The sequence below is a fragment of the Neolamprologus brichardi genome, chromosome 14 (assembly GCF_056152115.1).
Source record: "Neolamprologus brichardi isolate AB-2024 chromosome 14, ASM5615211v1, whole genome shotgun sequence".
NCBI lineage: Eukaryota > Metazoa > Chordata > Actinopteri > Cichliformes > Cichlidae > Neolamprologus > Neolamprologus brichardi.
Window position 1 is genome coordinate 38,628,668 of NC_142117.1, and position 21,992 is coordinate 38,650,659.

Here is a 21,992-nt window from a genome sequence, read left to right on the forward strand (position 1 = left end):
TTTTTTTTTAATTTATTTACATTTTTGTAGCTAATTCTGAGGTCATTTAAAAAAATAGGAAATCAGCTGTTTGATCTGTTTCACAGTCAGCACTCGCCTTTCTTTCAGCACAACTAATACTGCTATTAATTAATACTAATAATTGGTTATTACTTTGTTGTAATATGTGTTTTAACTTTATGTTCTGTTATGAAACGTAATGTAGAGGCTTTAAAATGTGGAGTCCACACCCTATGTGTGATGTCACACGGCTAAATCCATCTATAACATAGGTGTCAAACTCTGGCCCTTGGCCCGCGAAGCCATACCAAATTACTATTAGAGCTGGCCTACTGGTATTATACAGCTAATATATATATTGTTTAGTATTAAGCTTTGTTTGTTCCATATTCAGTTTTCCAGCAAAACTTGTTTGAGTCCATAAGAAAAGATTCATTCTTACATCTAGAGGAAGATTTTTTTTTTTTTCAGTAAATATTAATGTTAGCCCGCGACCTTGTTCCAGTTTTGAATTTTGGCCCACTGTGTATTTGAGTTTGACACCCCTGATCTATAATGTACTATTTATGGAAATGACATAAGGATGAATTTTCTTTTTCATTTTGTAAGGTGAGATGATTCTTAAAATTGTGCCTAGTGTGAGGCTGATATGACCGTTAAATTCTAAATTTCTTTTGGAATAAGACCTAAAGGAGATTTCATGAGGCGTCAGCAGCATCTTCAACAGACCGAAGAAGTGCTCAGTGTGTGAAAATTAACTGAGAATATGATGAAGAATTTCCTTTCACTTGAGGAAAGCTGCATTTGTCAATATGTTCACATATAACCTGTGTCATTCAGGTCCATCATAGTGTGATTCAGTAAAAGGACTAGATGTTGTAGTCCCTGATAATGCATTGCGCTAAATGGCGAGAATCTTGAGGGATGGCTGTTATGAGGAAAGGCAGCCCAGAAACTTTGACAGCAGCACGCATCCTTGTGTGCCTCAACTTTCAGTCTTTTACCCAGGCTAATCTGCCATTTTGGGGGGGATTAGAGATCTGATCTAGGTTATCATATTAAGATTTGGGACACATCGTCAGTAGTGGACCTTGGATTCATCGGGTGTTTTGGCCATTATCACTAGACCCCCTCATCCAAGGAGGCCCTGCCAGGGTTGATCAGGCCCCGGAGTGTGTCGCTGGTTTATGATAAATTGTTATTTCTCTTCTTTCTTCTGTTTAATTTTCTACAGTTTATTTTCTCCTACAGTGGGGCAAAAAAGTATTTAGTCAGCCACCGATTGTGCAAGTTCCCCCACTTAAAATGATGACAGAGGTCAGTAATTTGCACCAGAGGTACACTTCAACTGTGAGAGACAGAATGTGAAAAAAAAATCCATGAATTCACATGGTAGGATTTGTAAAGAATTTATTCGTAAATCAGGGTGGAAAATAAGTATTTGGTCACCTCAAACAAGGAAAATCCCTGGCTCTCACAGACCTGTAACGTCTTCTGTAAGAAGCTTTTCTGTCCCCCACTCGTTACCTGTATGAATGGCACCTGTTTGACCTCATCATCTGTATAAAAGACACCTGTCCACAGCCTCAACCAGTCAGACTCCAAACTCCGCCATGGCCAAGACCAAAGAGCTTTCGAAGGACACCAGGAAAAGAATTGTAGACCTGCACCAGACTGGGAAGAGTGAATCTACAATAGGCAAGCAGCTTGGTGTGAAAAAATCAACTGTGGGAGCAATCATCAGAAAATGGAAGACATACAAGACCACTGATAATCTCCCTCGATCTGGGGCTCCACGCAAGATCTCATCCCGTGGGGTCAAAATGATCATGAGAACGGTGAGCAAAGATCCCAGAACCACACGGGGGGACCTGGTGAATGACCTGCAGAGAGCTGGGACCAAAGTAACAAAGGTCACCATCAGTAACACACTACAACGGCAGGGAATCAAATCCCACAGTGCCAGACGTGTTCCGCTGCTGAAGCCAGTGCATGTCCAGGCCCGTCTGAAGTTTGCCAGAGAGCACATGGATGATACAGCAGAGGATTGGGAGAATGTCATGTGGTCAGATGAAACCAAAGTAGAACTTTTTGGTATAAACTCAACTCGTCGTGTTTGGAGGAAGAAGAATACTGAGTTGCATCCCAAGAACACCATACCTACTGTGAAGCATGGGGGTGGAAACATCATGGTATGGGGCTGTTTTTCTGCCAAGGGGACAGGACGACTGATCCGTGTTAAGGACAGAATGAATGGGGCCAAGTATCGTGAGATTTTGAGCCAAAACCTCCTTCCATCAGTGAGAACTTTGAAGATGAAACGAGGCTGGGTCTTCCAACATGACAATGATCCAAAACACACCACCCAGGCAACAAAGGAGTGGCTCCGTAAGAAGCATTTGAAAGTCCTGGAGTGGCCTAGCCAGTCTCCAGACCTCAACCCCATAGAAAATCTGTGGCCGGAGTTGAAAGTCCGTGTTGCTCGGCGACAGCCCCAAAACATCACTGCTCTTGAGAAGATCTGCATGGAGGAATGGGCCAAAATACCAGCTACTGTGTGTGCAAACCTGGTAAAGACCTATAGTAAACGTTTGACCTCTGTTATTGCCAACAAAGGTTATGTTACAAAGTATTGAGTTGTATTTTTGTTATTGACCAAATACTTATTTTCCACCCTGATTTACGAATAAATTCTTTACAAATCCTACCATGTGAATTCATGGATTTTTTTTTCACATTCTGTCTCTCACAGTTGAAGTGTACCTCTGGTGCAAATTACTGACCTCTGTCATCATTTTAAGTGGGGGAACTTGCACAATCGGTGGCTGACTAAATACTTTTTTGCCCCACTGTATCTATTCACTGCAACACTGTGAAAGCCACAGTTAGCTATCAGTCAGATTTCTGCTAAGGTTTTTATTTACTTTAGCTTTTTAGGGTTAGTCTGTAAAGAAAGGCCAGCTTCTGACAGCTTGTGCTAGATATTCTTCTCAGAAGCTGGTAGTATGTTCCTGTGGTTATCTGGTATAGCATAAATGTAAACAATTTGAATCAAGGCCGGGGAAAAAACTATGAAAAAGTTTTTTGCTTGTTGTGGGATCCATCTGGGATCTGAGAGGACACCCGCATAAGATTTTTAATAAAGAAGGCAGCAAAACATTGTTTAAATTCAAATGGCATCGGTTGGAGATGATTTCTCAGAGGGCAGCTGGTGAGATGGAAGTTACTTTATCACTTGTTAGCCAAATTAAAAATTTGGTCAAGTGCAGAACTTTTTATTAAGCACTCTCATAATAGAAAATGACATTAACTTAGTTCATTAGAAATCTGGAGGAAAAAGGTAATTACATTATAGCGAATCAATTAAGTTTTCATTGCCTCGTGACTAGAATTTGCTGTGTTTGATCCTCGGTCCAGCTGGATGTTTGGCTGCTTTATTTTATGGAATCTATGGTTGATTTTAAAAGAAAGACATAACAGTTGAAATTCATTTTCAAGTTTGGACCATGTTTGACTGCTGAGAAGGAAACTGATAAACAAAACTGAAATTTGTAATTCATCAACTTCAAACTACTGAAAATTAGTATCTGTTTGTATCCTGACCTCTAAAAAACTCAACTTTTTTACATTTTGTTGAGAGAAATGAGATTGATAAGTTAAGAGTCAAAGCAAAGCCTTTAAGGAAAAAATAACTCGTATACTCCATCACTATTTATTTGCCACAAATGTATACAAGTACAAATCCACAGTTTTGCTATTTCTGCCTTCCTCTTAAGTCAAAGTTTTGTTTTGTTTTTAAATGTGCTCTAGAAATAAAGACTTTAAAAAGCCAGAGAGGGTTTGTGTTTCCTCCTCAGGATGTGCAGCTCTGTTTCTGTAATGCAGACAAGGTGCTGCTACAGTGCGAGCTAGCTTAGCTGTAGCTGCGTGTAGCAATTTTATATCTATTTTGTTTAAATTTAAGACTGATTTTTCACATGGTTTTGTGTAATAATGCTGCATGTAAATGAGTCCACAGACTATACAAATAATGCTGCGCAGGAATACCTCTCCTGTCAAATAGACTAGAATGTATTCATTAGAGTCCTGGGAAACAGTTGTCTCAGAAAGCTAGCATGATAATGACACACTGGAATCTTTAGTTTCAGTCACTTCCACGGGTGTGTCTGTGTTCAGTTTACAAAGCTCGGAGCTTGTCAAGCAGAGAGGCTAGCAGCTGTTTTTGGTTGCTTGCTGAGGCACATTGTGGATAAACCTCTGGTCTTCCACTTGAGGGGTACACAGTCTACTCCTCACAGGTCCGTGTGCAGCACTGGGAAGGGCATCCAATGTAAAGACTGTGCCAAATCAAATATCAGCTGCTGTGACATACACATTTGGGAAATCAGGACCAGCTGAAAGTATTTGTAATTTACATGATCTAATATACTCTTTTAAAATATTGGTGTAGTGGTTTTCAACCTGAATTCAAAAAAAGCTTTATTTATACCTGGTCCTTACAGAACACTGATACAATGGATGCTCCGTGTAAGCACCTGTCTCTCTCTATAGGGAGTGACAAAAATACAATTTGTAATTGTTTTGTATAGGATGACTTTTTAATTTGCTAAGTCCTGCATAATTCACAGAAAATCACTCACCTTTGTCAAAATAGTGCCCCGCTGTGTCACAGCCCCTGCTTTTTAATTACGTTCAACAATACGCTACGGCGAATGATTCTGATGGCAATTATCCGTTTAATAGATTCCAGTTTAACTGAAAAACTGCGTTTCATGTACCAGCACCCTATGGCTGCAGAGTACAGAGGCTTGTATCAGTGCGTACGCCACTGTGGGTCATTTACCTGTTCACTTGTTCATTTCATCAGTGCAATCAACCGCTTCAGTGTCTGCATTCTTCTGGGCTTCAGCTGAGCATTATTTCCAGAGCTCAAATGAATACCAAATCATCAGAGACAGAAATATTTGTCTACTCATATGGGTTTGCAGGATTAAACCTGTGGGTGTGGGAGGTATGTGAGGGGGGCATTAACATTCACCATCCTTTTCCTAATACTTCCCCTCCTCAGCATTAATCTGTCATGTTAATCTATGCATTTATGTAGGTCACAGATTATACTGTGAACATTTTCAAAAAACTGAAGGAATGAGATTGGACATCCTCCTCTCTTTTGTGTATTTATTAAGTTCAATATTGAATATTCACTGGCTATGAAGGATCTCATGATAGTCTGTAAAACCACAAGTAAATGAGGACGCGGCAGCTATGATCCCTGAATCCATTCTTTATTTAAAAGTTTACTTTTCTGACTTTTCTCTTGCGTCATCAGCAGTGCATGTGTACGGAGTATGTGTGCCTTTTTGCATGTGCATGTGCGTCAACCCTCATCTACAATCCTTTGGTTTAAATCACTATTCATCCATCCTGACTATTCATTTGTCTTCCAAGGCTGTGTCGCCTCACGCTCCCTCAGGTTAACAGTATTGGCGTTTACTAGAGATATGCAAAGCACGTTTCCACTTACACAGCGATACAATATTCAGCATTCAGTCCTCGTATAATGCTCCCCAGATGCTGCTAATTCTAATTCACAGCCGCACTACCAACAGCAGCCACCACTCATGCCACCTAAACCATTCTCCCCCCCATTCATCCTCATCTTTTTTCAGCATCCTTAGCCCATTCTTTACTTGGTGCATCTGTATGTCAGTCACAGCAAACAAGAGCAGGCACAGATGTTCTTCCTGGGTCATCACTAAAAATAGCAGTTAATCTTCTGGTAACTGTCCTCTGTTTATTTAAAAGAGAGGGAGCGAGAGAGACACACACAAACAAAAGGAAATAACAAATCCAACAGCACTGCTTTTTGTATAAAAGAAAAGGAAATGTTTTAAGCATTGAGTGCAGATCATGGAGGAACTGTCTTAAAACCTAAGCTAATCTGACTGATAGCCCTCATGTGTACTTCCTGTTTAAGACTGAAGGTTTGGATTTTGATCATTTAACTAGCCTCTTCTGAGTTATTATAGACATTTAAATGGTGCCAGTCAACTTTCCAGATATTGAACATGCAGATAAATCAACAGTTATCTTTTTAAGTTAAAAACTTTAATTCTAGAATCAAATGACCTCAAAGTATGAATGTGTATTCTTGCAAATGTGCACGTATTTTCCTCATCATCTTTTCATCTGTTGCTGCTAATACCAGGCACTCTTGAGAAATCTCTGGCAGATGCAGTAAATTTATTCTTTCTTTAAACAAGCTTTTGTCAATCTGTTTGTGATTGTAAAGGGTTTTAGGTACGTAGACACCTCATCGGCTGATGAAACAGCCTGGCACCAGGAGAGGCAAAACACCCACTGCATCATACAGGCACTGCACCTTAAGTAGAGTTTGATTCCTTCACAGACTATAAATGGCTGGGGCTGGGGCTGGTTGCTGTGTGGGTCATGAACCCTGACCACTCCATGTTAGCAGCTGGGACAGAAGCCCGAGCTAACAAATCAAATTACACAACAAGTAATTATTACTGAAAGACAATATGTTTTGGGGATTTCCTTACCTGGATGACTTAAGACATATTCTGTTTGAACACTGTCTGCCATATCAAAGATAGATGTAGCCACACTGATGTCCCAAACGTTTTGATGTCCCAATGTGAAGTCTGGAGTTGAATGTTATCAATAACTGTGATGAATGAACAATGATTCTAACCATATAGGCTTTTGAAGCAGGGTATGGCAGAAAATGTTTGAGGGCTACATGTGAGTTAATACTGATGCTGTGGTAAGGAAGCTAATAGCACAACCAGTCCCTCAGTGGGGGTAAGAGAAGTAGACCTGTAGCTGGCTAGCTAGCTGACTGGATATTACAATTCAATTCAATTCAATTTTATTTATATAGCGCCAAATCACAACAAAAGTCGCCTCAAGGCGCTTCATAGATACAGAGAAAAACCCAACAATCATATGACCCCCTATGAGCAAGCACTTTGGCGACAGTGGGAAGGAAAAACTCCCTTTTAACAGGAAGAAACCTCAGGCAGAACCAGGCGGCCATCTGCTGCAACCGGTTGGGGTGAGAGAAGGAAGACAGGATAAAAGACATGCTGTGGAAGAGAGACAGATTTTAATAACAGATATGATTCAATGCAGAGAAGACTATTAATACATAGTGAGTGAGAAAGGTGACTGGAAAGGAAAAACTCAATGCATCATGGGAATCCCCCGGCAGCCTACGTCTATTGCAGCATAACTAAGGGAGACTTACATGAGAGCTGATGGTAATTTCGTGACAATCTTTCGTTGCTGCTATGTTAAAGTACATGTTAAAGTACATTTTACACCTTCACCTTCCTCCACTTTTACTTTAAGTATTTTAAGTTTTAAAAGTACTTCTGACCATCTTTCTAAACAGGTAACCTTTTAAACGACACAATAAAATAACAATAAAAAAACACCAATAAACGGTTGTTTTTTTTAATCAGGATTTTTAATTGATGTCGACTGCACTGCATTCTTAAATTGGTGAAACGAGTAAGGCACCTTGCCTTTACCCACGAACTGCAAAAACTGCGCACATGTGTTGAATATATCCGGGCTTAAGCAGCAGCACTGGATATACAGATAGATGGATAGATAGATATTTCATGGGTGTGTCTTTTTGTTCGAACAGCCTCTCGTGCCCCCCTCCCTCCCTCCGCCGTCAGTCATCCTCGTGAGCCAGCCTGTGCTCCTACAGCCGCCTCCGACGGGCGGGAAGCACGCGCTGGATTCTGTGGCTGATTTTCAAACTTTAACCGTCTCCTGAGGAATTAGCCCCAGCCGCAGCTGCCACGGTACATAACACCGGGTCGGAAACCGAGCGGGTGTAAGCGGAGGATTTGACCGGACGACGGAGAAAATGTGAGCGACAATGTGACGTTTCGGAGCCTCGACAAGGATTATCGCCGTCTCCAACCGTGGGCTGATTTTCCCTCAAAAGATAAGCGACTTTCGGCATGCAGAGCCTGCTGCGGATCTGCGAGCCTCCACTAACGTGAAGCAAGAGCGTAGCTTGTTAAAAGTGCAGCTTTAGCCATCGCTACAAGATTGCTAGTTTTCTCTGAAAGTGCATTTCCTCCCTAAAAATGCTCTCGGAATATCAGAGTCAGCCGTGTGATTTATAATTGATAACGGAGGACGGAGCTGCCGGACACCGCCCGGACCGGGATTTCATCCTCTTTGGGGAAAAGAAAAGGACTGGCAGCTTCCAGCTGGGCGTGCAGACGGACGGAAACGACGCTCATCACCTGGAATGTTTGGAAAGTAAATTGTTTTAGGTTATCTGTTTAAAAGGGGCCCTTACTGGAGGGATACCTGCATGATTTTGGGAGCAGTCCAGCCATTCAGAGCCCCTAAAGCGGAAGCTCCTATTTTTGTACTCAAGGACACCTTCACTGTCGGTGGGTGTAGTTTCTTACAGCCTGGCAGTATTTGGGTTTTGAAGCACAAGCCGGAGCAGGATTTCTACGGGGACTTCAGATTATCGGAATTAAAGCTCTTTAGTCCCCCAGCACCACTTTTCTCTGAGGCTTGCTCTCCAGCATCGATGCAGATTGCTCTTCCGTGCCCGTTACTTTAAATACGCTATTGGAGTAACGTTACTTGGGCTTTTTGAGGCGAATAGGAGTTTTATCAACAGCCGTGTGACCTCCTCCCCTCTGCCACCCACCCATCCTGTTCTTTTCAGGAACTACGTGTACAGGAGTGTTTCTCGTGGCTGTGCACGGTAAGCCCACCGGCACCTGGATCCCTTCTTCGCCCCGTTTTTTTTTTTCTTTTCTGCTGCCTAACCGCGCGCAAGTCTTTTCCGCTGCCCGAGCTCACTCTCACACTCTCTTTCACACACACCGCTTTTTTCAGCACCAGAAAACAAACAAACAAACAAAAAACTACCAAGATAGCCCCTCTCGCTTCATGTGCAAGGGAAGGAGTCGCGCAAGAGGGGAGACCGTGAGTTGGGATAAGGTGCTGAGCCCGATCGGCTTTAAAGCATTTTATTGAGAGGGGAGTCCTCACTGTGATTTCCATTAGTGGACCGATCGCGGGAGAAAGACGAGAGGATTTTTGTGGAGGGGTAGAAAAGAGACACATCAGGAGGAGAGGAGTTGGTGATCGATGAAGGTAAGGCTGATTGATCGGCTGTTAATAATGCAGTATGTGTGATGCGCGCAGAGGATGCTCGGTGGGACCGAGCTCTGCTATGCGGTTAATTTTTTTCGCCCCTGCCACGGGGATGCCAGGCTCATGTTAGAGCCAACAGTAGTTTTATTCTTAGTGCCCAGGAAATGAATCATCGCTATAATCTGATTAGGCTCCTCCAGAACCCGGCTCAGTGTGCGACTTCTCTGTGTTGTTTGTGGGGGCACTGTCAGTGGCACTGCCGTTCTCTGAGGCTACAGACAGTTTATTTAGAGCTCTCCAAAAAGCTGAACTCTCCGCTGCTTCGAAGACAAACTGCTGTTTTGGCTCTGTGGACATTTCTTTGGCGCTTGTATTGGTTTCCGGGTGCACCGGCCAGGCTGGCAGCCCCGCCGTGCCTGTGTATGGGAATGCGCGAGTGCGTGCACGCACGCTAGGTTTCGCGCGCGTGAATGAATGCGTCCGTTCACGCGCATGCGTGCGTGTTTGTGAGTGGGAGCGCAGTGATAGAAGAACCCATTTTGGGGAGCTCTCTGTTTCTGTCTCGCTCTCCGTTTCTAAAGCTGCCTCATCATGCCGCTCCAGCTGACTGCCGTTACAACCGCATCTATTATGAAGGAGGCTAGGAGATGAGAAGAAGAGTGAAGGAGAGGTGACGAGGGTGGGGAGGAGAAGGTGATACAGGAAGGGAGGAGGTGGCGAGAACAGGAGAAGGTGTAGAGAGGGGCAGAGGGGGCCGGATAATAATGGGAAAACAAGAGGCATTATTCCCAGAATGTGTTGGATATAAATCAAAACATAATTATAGCTTTTATTGAGCCTTTAACTTCTGCAGCTCCGTGCTCAAAGAAGCAGGTGCTCTGGGAACCATCACACCTGGTCATTTATTGTGCAAGCAAAAAATCCCAGGGAAACAAGAAACATAAAAACAATCAGGCCAAATGCTGTTGGGTGAAAGCTAGAAGATGCAGAGAGGAGCAATGCACAGCAGGTTCTTTGTCTGGGATTTTTGTTAACAGAGGGGAAGGAGCCAAGGAGTGGTTAGGAAAAAGGGACAGCTCAACTGAGAGAGCTTCTGTTCCACAGAAAGATCTGAAAGGGCCAACCGAAAATATCTGCAGATGGTAGCTTCAGTCAAGCTTCCAAGTGGAGGATTCAGGACCATGGAGAGCTCCACAGGGGCCGGCATTGCTGAGTTTTCACGTGGTCACTGTAATGTCAGAACCACAGAAACCTCCTACACTGTGCAGCAGGGAGCCTGACATAGGTGTTTGGGTGCCCATAGTATGGTGATAGCACCATAAACAAGTCCAGTAGCTTGTGGTTAGATTTAAACATGTTAAAATGAATTCAGGATCACAGAGAGCTCCTTAGAGGGCCTAACTTGTTTTCAGCAGAATAGATGGAGTCAGTGCATTTTAAGATCCACTTATAGTTTCCACTTCTTCTTCAGAAAGAATTTTCTGAAATCAGACCCTCTTTTGTTTGGTGTCAGCACCTGGGACGCCTGAACAGCTTAAACACAACTGGTTGTACTTTGTGGTTAAACATGCTATTGTGAATTCAGGACCACAGAGCACTCATTAGGGCCTCACTGCTGTCTAAAATGTTTCAGGCACAACAAAAAGAAGTAATGTGGTTACAGCATGGGTAAATTGCAGGAGCAAGCTTTGACTTGGTGTAGCTTCAGTGTTTTTTTTAACTTGGCATTTATAGTTTGGAAATGTTTAGCTTTAGTTCATTTTTCATAGAGCAGGGATATGTTGACGATACCAGGCATGAGGAAAAACAGAAGATGACACAAGATTCATGGATGTAGTGAAGGAGGACGTGCAGAGGGATGGTGTGACAGCAGATTACTAGGGACAGGGTGAGCTGGAGGCAGATGATCCACTTTGGTAAGAACTGAAATATTATAAGATGGAAAGTATTTTTCAGAGGAACAATGTAAGAACTATCGGGTGTGACAACACTGACATAGGCTAACTATACTAAACTATTTAAAAACTGCATTTTTATTTAAGGTAAATTTTCTAAGCACACGGTATTGTTCAGTCTGTTTTTCAAAAGCCTATTTTTTGCCTTCAGTTTGAAAAAAGTGTATTTTTACACCTAGTTTTAGTTTAAATTCAGTTTGCGTTTGCTCTAACCTTGGTCAACACCATGGACAGCTCCCTGCACTGCTGCTTGTGCTTTGCAGTTAAAACATGTTAATATGCATTCAGGACCATGACCCTCCTTCAAGGGTCCAGCATGTTTCCAGTTTGGTGGAGAGATATGATGAAGAGCTATCAATGATTTCAGAATCATTAATAGTTCTAAGATACGTACAGTGTAGAAAGTCAGTAATGTGAGCCCCTCCGGTTTGTTTTAAGCACCACGGACAGTTCTAACACAGTTCCAACACCCATGCCTGCACTTTGTTGTTAGACCTGAACCATGTAGAGCTCGTCAGAGGTCAGGAATAGTGCAGTAGATGCTGACCTTTGATGGCATTCAACAGTCCTCAGCACAATGGAGTAAGCTTATCTGGGTTCAGCTTCACTGATACTGCTTTTCCACCAATGGAAATTGTTGTCATTGTTGGCTTTCAGGACTCAGCCCACATTTTGCCAGGTTTGAGAAATGTTATCATCAACATAGCATTACCAGCAGAAAGTCATGGCATACAGAATGGACTGCATTTGCCAAACATTGGTGAATTTCTTACAGAAGCCCCGCCATAGCCACAATGTTAGGTGGAAATCTGTGTAGCTCTCGGTTGATCACTGGCTTTGTGTCAGCAGAAATTAACTATTGAGTTTGAGTTTCACAAGAATGTAGAGCTGTCTTTAAGAGGTTCTACTTAATTTCACCTGCACCAAACGTAGCTGCTTTTAGGTTGTGGATACATTCTGTAGTTGAAATTGAATGTTTACTATGTACTCCTGGGACATGAACTCATCACACACATAAATAATGTTATGGTGAAGCATAATTTTTTCTAGCAGGTGAGCCCTTGAATCCCTCTGCCAGGTGGGCTTTTGGGGATCACATTTGTGTTTCTCATCATCCACAGTATGAGCCAGTTTAAAAAAAATAGCTCTGAAGCTGCTCCTGTGCTGTTTACCGCTACATCTTTGTTTTTTCTCCATCTGTGCCCGGGGACTGCACAAGGTCATCCTGTGCAGCCATTATCAGATACATTTCATGTTTCTCTTGCTGTGGCCTAGACTCACTCCAGCTCTGGGCATTTCCATTCTCTTCCAACAGGCTAAAGAGGGAAAAACAACAACAACATCTAGCTGGACAAGCAGTTATTGTACATAGTCAAATCTTCCCTCAAATTAAAAACAGAATTTTACTGATAGATATGAGTTTGCCCCAGATCTGATTGCAGTGAAGAGCTCCACCAAATATTCCAGAGATAGTATAGCTCTTTAAAAAAAATAACCCAACAACACAAAGAACTCCATCATAGTGTCATTGACACAATGAGTGCCGTGTAATTTTCCCACTAAGCTTCTTGTAATTCAGAATTAGAATCAAGCACGTTGGAATTAAGAGGAGTTATCGTTAAAAATATTTAGTGACAGAAACAGATTTCAGTGCCAAGTTCTGACAGCTAGTTACTGTAGTCCTTGTTACTGCACATCAACCAGTTCTCCATCCGCTGCAGGTTCTGGTTAAAGTGGCACTCCAGCTCACAGTAGACCTCTTGGGCAGAAATAATTGATGGTTACATTGGAGTACATTAGCAGGAGGACATCCTTTCTTGAAAAGCAGCTAAATCACATAGTGGACCACAATAACAATCTGATCGTGGTGGGGAAACATGAGATGGGGAAAGTTCCATGCTGTCAAAAACCTTCAAAATAAGACTAACAGAATTGTCAGTGAAAGCGAAATGTACTCGGGTGGCCGTTAATATTACATGGGATGTATGAGTATGAGTAAAGTCTTTGTGTGGGAAACACTACTATCACTTTTGATTAAATGCACTTATGGTGCATTAATGTTCTGCAGGTTTAAGCTTGTCATGCTGGAAAATATAATCAAGGAACGCTTCATCCCCATCCCCACAATCGGAGTCAACTTATCTAAGCTGGTCAGGCTTGGTGTCATATAAACTTTCTAGTAAACGTTACTAGATTTTTATTTTCTGCTACTTCTTCCTTTTTTTGAATTACCACTGCACAGATGTATGCTCCCTCTCATAATTTGAAGCTAACCTTTTATATCTAATTGTCGGTACTTGCAGAGAGAGACGAGCTGCCTTTATATCTGGCAATCGACATCAGTGCTGGTTTTTAAATCCAGATTGAAAACGCATTTTTATTCACTGGCTTTTGACTCAGTGGTTGACTGACTTGTATTTTATTGTTTCGCTATGTTTATTATTTTATCGTATTTATTATTCTTATGGTATCTATTATGTTTCTATTGTTCAGCACTTTGGTCAGCCTTGTGTGTTTTTAAAGTGCTATATAAATAAACAATGATGTTGATGATGACATCTACATGTTTAAAGTTAACTGCCTCCTGAAAACATAAGAACTTATCTTCTGCATTACATGTGCTCACAACAGCACTGGCATTGTTTCAGCATATTAGGGGCTGTGTGTGAAGTTGCAGTGGTTTCAATATCTTATTAGGAGCCCGAAAAGCTGCGAAAGCTTCAAGGACAAACTGAATTGGAAGCACAGATTAGGAGAGTAGAACGTTTTGATAGGTGTTACATTTCTCCCATATTTATGTTTTGTTAATATTGTGTCCAAAAAACTTTCATTATTTTTTCGTCACCCTTTCCAGTCTGAGTGTGGGCTGCGAGTTCGGTGTGAATGTGTGTTGTAAGTTGCGTACATTTTATTAAAATACATGTGGTTGCACAAGCAGAAGAACAACACCAGCCTGGTAGAAGGAGACAGGTGGACAGACAGGCAAGCAGACTATTTGGCTTGTGCGCTCTTACTCATACAGTGAGCAAGACACAGACTGGCTTAAAGCAGGTAGGCAGACAAACACCAGACATGTAAAAGAGCAGTTGAAGCAGGTGGCTGTGATAATAGACTGAAATGTGTTAATGTGGCTGCAGTGATGCATTGTTTTGTGGTGACTGTTATCATATGGAGAGCATTACAATAGGCTTCACATCCCATTAGCAAACAGTGAGCAAGAGCACATCCCCACCTCCACACTTACTCTCAGTACAGCACTTTGATGCGTTTCCCATTTTCTGCTACCTCTGACACATTTGTTGCTCCTTTTGTCAGATGGCAGAGAAAAGATTTTTGAAAGCTCTGCAAACACACGGCTGAAAATGTGACTCACAACAAAGGCTCTGGATACTAAAGCTGGAGTTTGCACCTGTTTGGGTTGCAACTAATCACAGTTTACATTTTGATTATTTCTCTAAAATAAAGTAATGGTACCCTTGTGGCTTCTACCAGTCACCTGTCAGTCTTGAAGCTCTGTGGAGAATGACCAGTTAATCTAATGTAAGTGTTTAGTTTGTGGGAAGCTGCCAGAGGGACAACAGCTCCAGCAAGGCTTCTTCATGCTGATTCAAGACAAATATAGGATGAAACCCGTCTCGGTGTGTTAAATATGTATGTCAAAGTCCATTTCTACACATATTTAAATCTTAGAGTAAAATTACTTTACATATGTCTTTTGGTAACTGGCTAGAACAGCATGTCTCTTGTTATTGCTCCTTCAAATGTGGAAAAATAGGCAAATATGAATTATTTACTGTATGTGAACAAATACAGACCATCTAGTTGTTCAGCAGGCAGTCTGGCCATTACCTTTGTCTGTGATTAGACCTCTACCAACATGGCAGCTCAAAAAAAGAGTCTGAAACATTTCTAATTTCCTCTGAGGCTTCATTTGTTGGAAAAAGTTGGAAGTTGTTTTTCTACTATGTGATTGTGTTTTGATCTCTAGCAGCTGTCATGTAGGAACCCGCTTTAGTTTTTGGAAGTGCTTTTTCTTACTGATACCCAACAAGGATTGTTATGTAACGACGCTGTCGATCCAGGTACAGAAAAGCAGGTAAGAGCCAGTCACAGGAATCCAGATCATAAATGTTCATTTCATTCCAGCGGAAATTCTCCATCCTGTCTGGTCAAAGAATTAATCTGCAGCTTAATCTCCCAGTGTAGAACTATACCCCCAATCCCTCCGTCTATTCACCCATCTGTTTCCTCGTCCATCTGCCCGTCCAACCAGGCAGCCTGTTTTCCCTGCCTGAACTCACTTTGTAGTCTTCCTTCCTGCTTTCTTTTCCCTGTTGCAGGGGCTCTGCAGGTGGACTGTTTTCATCCCAAGACACTACATTTAAATGAATGACGCCTATCCGTATTTCATTCTGCAGCCCGCAGGAGGTCCTTCCTAGCAAATTTAATTTCTTCTCCACTCTCACTGCTTTGGAGGTGTTTCCCTTTCCCCCCCTGCTTATTCAGCCACGGTGTGCCAACGCGACAGCACTAACAGGACTACTGCTGCAGAAATAGCAACTTAAATTACTATAATTTAGAGGTGCATATTTATCGTAATTCTTCCCCATTTTAGATCTCTTGGTTCCATTATGCTAAAATGTTACTGTAATGGCCAAATGCTGGATTCAAAATCAGTGTCAGCTTTGCCGTTTCATTTTCTAGTTAATCTCAATGTTATATTTTTTTTTACCCAACGTTGTTATGTCCACACCCACACAAACACACCACAAATACTGTAATCATGGTGTTAATTTGTTTCTCCTGCTCCTCTTTTTCACCTCGCCTCCTCGTGATTTCTCTCCAGCTTATTTTTGTACAATCTTTTTCTCAAAAGATTGTGCGATGATCTTTTTTTCTTTTCATAAATAGATGGCAGAAGTGTGACCTACATTTCTACCGAAATAAGGGATTGCTGTGTCTTTGCTTTGTCACACTAGTGGAGAAATTAACAGCGGTGTAAAAAATGATTGCCTCTAACTGCACCCCAAACCCAAAGTACCTGTTTTTGTCAAGATGTCAAGAGCTTAATGTAGATGTTTCTAATTTGCCAAGGATGACAGGAGCAATGTGTGAATTCAGTTTAAAAAAAACTCCACACTGAGAAATGAAAGCAGTATAACACCTCAGGGTAGTGCATCTGTTAAATAACAAAATCTGTTCCTAAAAATGGTGTCTTCCGCAAATTAAAGCAGTCAAGCATTGACGTGAATCAATTAAATTGGTTAAAGCCATGAATTTATTTTAGAGTTTAACTGTTAAATTAATGATTAGCACTATAAAGAGGGATATACTTTATTTAAACACATCGGGTGAGTTTTACAACTGGACATTGTGTCTTCCTTGTGATGTAAAACAAACGTTCCTGTCTGAAATGACAAACCACATTCCCTCAGAGGACGGTGCGAATCCAGACTCACAGCAGATGACTCTGAGGTGTAACAAGGGGGTTGTTTCTTTCCTCTGCCCTGCCACTGGAATGAGTCTTCATGTGTGATCTGACATCTGAGGGATTAATGAGAAAATGGTGAAACGTGTCAAGTTGAAATTGAATATGAGTCGCTGCCGGTGCGGACCCCCGGAGGACTGTCAGTGCGAGGACACATAACAAGAACAACTCCAGTGTAAATCCAATATGCATATCAGCGTGCTAATCTCAGCAGGGATGTGATCTAATGCTCATCACATTACACTCAGATTTTCTGTTTCCATAGCAGTCAGTCGCTCCATCACGCTCTCCCCGTCTTCCTCCTTTCACGCCCTTCCTTCTCCTATTTTCTTTATTTTCCTTTCCTTTTTCAAGTTGAAGGTCATATCTGACAGCATGCTGATGGATGGTGCAGTACAATGTGGGACACATGAGAACAGCATCTGTGTGTGTGTGTGTGTGTGTGTGTTGTGGTGGACACGCTCAGTAAAAATACACCAGATCAAAAATGGTGAGAAATGATAAATTTTTTTTTGGTGACTTTCTTAAAGTGTCATTTCTTAAGCGACGCAAAAAGAATAAAATGTTGATCATCAATTAGCTTGTATCAGTCTTGAGGATTTTGAAGTAGGATTTCGAGTGAATCCCACACTGTGGCTTTATAATTACACACTCAAAACATCAGTTAGTGATAGATTTCTACGATTTCTGTGTCGGACTTCTTTAAACAAAAACAACTGCGCTGAGCAGATCATCTCAGAGTTGGTGTTAATAAATGTTGAACAACACTTTACTGAAATGAAGTTATTGGAATGGAAAAAAGCCTAAGAGGATAGTTGTAAATGAATAAATCTGGTTGTACTGGTTCATATGCTCGCACAGCACACTGCCACCAGGCACAGCAGTCACACCCACTGTGGTCTTCATCACGGTTACACATATTTATTTTTCTGAAGAGGTGCACATCCAATCCAAATGTAAAGCAAATCAACAGAGGTCAAATGGACAGATCTTTAAGATCTTAATGAAGCAATCCATCCATCCATTATCAGGGACACCTCCTGTTGATGTTGTGCAGCAGCAGTCTTTGTCTGAGCTTCTCATCCCGTCTCTGAGCCTGATCCCAGACACGCTTCAGAAGAAGCGAATTTATGCCATTTGCAGCTGTAATCTCATTTTTGGGTTACTACTATCACTGCTTGTGGTCAGGTGAGGGGAGGAATGTTGATCGACCAGTAAATAGTTTTGCTTTATTAAGCTATTTTAAATATTTCCTGCTTTCAACTTCTCACACGGGAGGATTCAATCACTGAAACCTCTTGGGAGGTGTTGAACATGCTTGAAGCTGATCTTGGAGCTGCTTAGCTGAAGCTAATTAATGTCACACTTAAGTTTGACAATAAAAAAAAAACATGCCTTCAAAACACAGATAATAATTTCACTGTATCACGTCCCTTATGATGTAGTGGACTGTCAGTGCGTGCCATGTACTGCAAAGCCTCATGCAGCTCTGTTTGTCTGTCATACAGGGTTACGGCTGTGCTGCTGCCGGCCGGCTTCTCCTCCTGAATCATGTGGAGCCTTTCAAAGGCCAAAGGGTGTCTTTGTGTGTCAGGCCCCTTTGAGATTAAAAGACTTGGGATTTTACCGGCAGGAGTACATGACTGCTGTAGAGCCGCATGTGACAGAGAGTGGGAGAAGCAGATGGAGGTTGCTGTAAGGTGAAGCCTCTGTAGATTTACCCTCCATTTCACTGTCCATCAGACACAGTGTGAGTGCACGCACACATGCATGTGCACAAACACGACAGGGAGGTAAATCAGTGCCCCTTGTTCTTGTGAACCCTGATTGCTCCTGTCTGCTCCTCCTCTCACCTTAACTCACTGTTTTCTTCCACATCCTTGTTGCTGTTCATATCAGAGATCTTCACGACTCACAAATCCCAGTCAGAATTAAGTCTCTGTAATCGTTTGGAACTCTGGAACATTTTCTTCTGGGAATTTGCAAAGCCCCTTAACCCTTTCCATCTGAGTGGGTGCAGTACCGAGACCAGGCTTTATATTCTTATTAAAATACAACCCATTTTGTGAAGGCTGCAGAGCATGGCACATTCAATGAAGAAGGCTGAAGAAGAAAATGGACACACAAACACTTTTCTGTTGCACTGAATTTTATGAAGATGGCTTTTTAGCTTTTAGCTTAGATTTTCAGAAGCTTTTAGGAAATATTCAAAAAGGGTACCTGTGACTCATGGAAGAGGGTTTTTTTTATATCTCGGTTTGGCTTTGTGATGGGAGGAGAGACTCGTGTCTATCTTAATAAGTGGTGCAGATGTTACCGCCTGGCTCAAAGTGTTTTTTCTTATTCTATGTGGTGGGGACGTTTTCTAGCCTGGAGCTTTAGAGCCTTTGGATTTATTTGACTGGGACTGTAAGAAGCTAACACACTGACAAACCTGTTGATCAGTTTAGCTTTTACTGTGTGAAAAATAGCTCTTTATTTCTCATGACGGTAGTCACGATCGTCATCTGAAGTAGTATCCAGGTAGCAGAGGCATTTGAAGCTGCTTTGGCTCAGTTACTTTATTATTAGTTATTTTTAATTTTTTTGTGGGCCATACATAGTCCAAAAATCACAATACATCACACATATGGCTTAATAAGGCTGATCTGTGGTCAATCAAGGCTAAATGTGGCCAGTACAGAGCTTTGCATATGGGCCACGTTTGGGCTCATGTGTGACATGCGGCCATGACCCAAAATTGATTCTATTTGGACCGTCTTACAATTTAAATGCACAAGAAGCCGCTTAATGTCTTTGTCCTACTTTATAATAATGGATTGGATTTATATAGCGCTTTTCAAGGCACCCAAAGCGCTTTACAATGCTACTATTCATTCAGTCTCACATTCACACACTGGTGGAGGCAGCTACAGTTGTAGCCACAGCTGCCCTGGGGCAGACTGACAGAAGCGAGGCTGCCATATCGCGCCATCGGCCCCTCTGGCCATCACCAGTAGGCAGCAGGTGAAGTGTCTTGCCCAAGGACACAACGACCAGGACAGAGAGCCCGGGAATCGAACCGGCGACCTTCCGGTTACAGATACGCTTCCCAAAACCTATGGCAAAGGCTGTGTGTCTTTACAGTTTTTAATTGCCTTATTTTATGACTGTCAGTCTCATCTGTGATATCATTACGTGATCGCACAGTAAAAGACGAGATGTCCATGTGACAGTGAGGTTGTGAAACCACCTTTTAACATTTTTTTTCATAAAATATTTAACCACGACGACCCCCCCACACCCAAATCACACACACACACGTCTAATTGACATAATGCTTTCCCTAGCCACGTACGCTAACCCTAACCATCAAAAATGAATGCCTGACCATAACCCAATTGTAACCCTGACATTAAAACCATATCTTGAGTCTCAAAAATGAAGACTGGGTTTTTGGTCGATTTGGTCCCCACAAGTATAGTAAACGTCTGACTTTTGGTCCCCACAAAGACGTTAATACCTGTCCATAGATACATATATTCACTAAACTATCATAATGGTTTGTGTTCAGTAAAAAGACTTTTGGCATCATAAAATAATACTGAACTCCTTTTCTTTCTTTTTCAGCAAAACCCAGCAGGTGTTAAATAACAGGCTTCATAGAAACCTAAAAATACCCCAGAGATCTTTCTGCCCAGCTTTGTCTGTCTAGTTCTCTTTGTCTCTGTCTCTCTCCCAAACACACCTATCTCTCTGTCCTCCTTATTAGCCTCTCTTCCTCCTACGTCCACTCTTCCTCTCCAATCCATGCCTCTCTCCTTCCCCTCACTCACGCCTCTCTCTCTCTGCTTTCAGTGTAAACACAGCCTGTGATTCAGCGCTGCTGCAGTTCAGCCATCCTGCTGAGGCAGAAAATGGAAGCTTGTTTTTAGCATTGAACGCTCAACTCGCCAGGATAACTACAAACTATAGGATGGAGGGGCATGAAAGCAAGAGCGAAGGAGGAAGGAAAAGCAGAATTAAAGCTAGATAGACAGTAAGGGCAGAGAGAGAGGATAGATCGCAGCCAATTACGTGGCTCAGCTTAGTGTGAACAGTGGGACTGGGTGCTGTCAGCGGCCTGATAAAAATAGACGCAATCTATTCGGATGTGTGTGTGCGCGTGTGTGTGTTTGTGTGTTTGTGTTTGGTTATTCTATTTACACTCTTGTATCAGAGTTTGTTTTACACATGTGCACCACTACTAGCATTTAGCTCCTGATTAATTAGGTATCACAGTTGTGTATACATAACTCTGTGTGTGTGTGTGTGTGTGTGTGTGTGTGTGTGAGAGAGAGAGACAGAGAGACAGAGAGAGAGAGAGAGAGAATAGTGCAGAAGGATGGCAGGGAGTAAACATAATTTGTTTAACTGACTGAGTTTCGCCTTCCTAGTCAGGATGAGAAGTACTACCCTCACACACACACACACACACACACACACACACACACACACACACACACTCACTCTCTGTGTGAGAGAGAGACATTTGATCAGAGCTACCATGACCAATTATAAGATCACCTCTGAAGTAGTTTGTGTGTGAACTCTAACTCTCTCTCTCTCACTCTCTCTCTCTCTCACTCTCTCTCTCTCTCTCTCTCTCACACACACACACACACACACACACACACACACACTTTGTGCTGAATGTCATGTTTGATGTAATGAGTTTCATGGGTGAGTGTCTCCATGTAAGGTAATGGTAAAGGTGAGATGAGAGCTAATCTGTCACACACTGGTAGCGGCGATGGACGAGAAGAGAGAGAAAGAGAGAAAGGGCAGGAGATGAAGAAGGGAAGGTAACGTGAGAGGAAGCAGGGTGAAGTGAAGGAGGGAACATAAAGAGGCTGAGAGAATGGGATGTGAGAGGTAGAGGCAAGAAAAAGAAAAGGAAAGACTGTTTTGTTTTTGAGTCTTCTGCTTCAAATATAAATACATGTGAGGAATCTATTTTCACGATTGCCTGACAAAATATTAAAATTCTGTGGATGAAGACATTTCTTGATGGGTAAAAATAGAGAAATTACGTACCTGCCAGCAGCTCAGACGATCTGACACATGAGACGTGGCAGAGAAATAGTGAGAGGAGATGTTCAGCTGAAGGCACACAGGAATTACAGTACATAACACAGATTGATAGGTGATAATATTCGATGCAGTTGCTTGTTTGGGTAGTTCTTAAGCTCCACCATCTTGGGCAGCAGTTTGTGGCAGTAGTCCCTTATTGGCAACATTAATGTTAACCAGCTCTCCACCTGCTGTGTGTTCTGGTTACAGCAGCCCTCCAATCTACAGCAGATCACAATTATATTATCACCTGCTGCAGTGGAGACAGTGGAGCTGAGGTCTGTCCAGCAGCG

General features: G+C 42.2%; 1 protein-coding gene across 12 annotated transcripts in view; it reads left to right on the plus strand.

Moving 5' to 3' along the window:
- The window catches only part of si:cabz01090165.1 (leucine-rich repeat and fibronectin type III domain-containing protein 1-like protein), a 499,613-nt gene that overhangs the window by 4,923 nt on the left and 472,698 nt on the right, over positions 1–21,992 (plus strand). For 10 of the 12 annotated variants that reach the window (XR_015720007.1, XR_015720009.1, XR_015720005.1 and 7 more), the window contains exon 1: positions 7,734–9,165. The exons of 1 other annotated variant lie outside the window; for it this stretch is intronic. The gene's annotated coding sequence lies outside the window, so the exon portion shown is untranslated. Of the gene's footprint in view, positions 1–7,733; positions 9,166–21,992 lie in introns of those variants that run through there. One more of the 12 variants, XR_015720014.1, reaches the window with a different exon arrangement.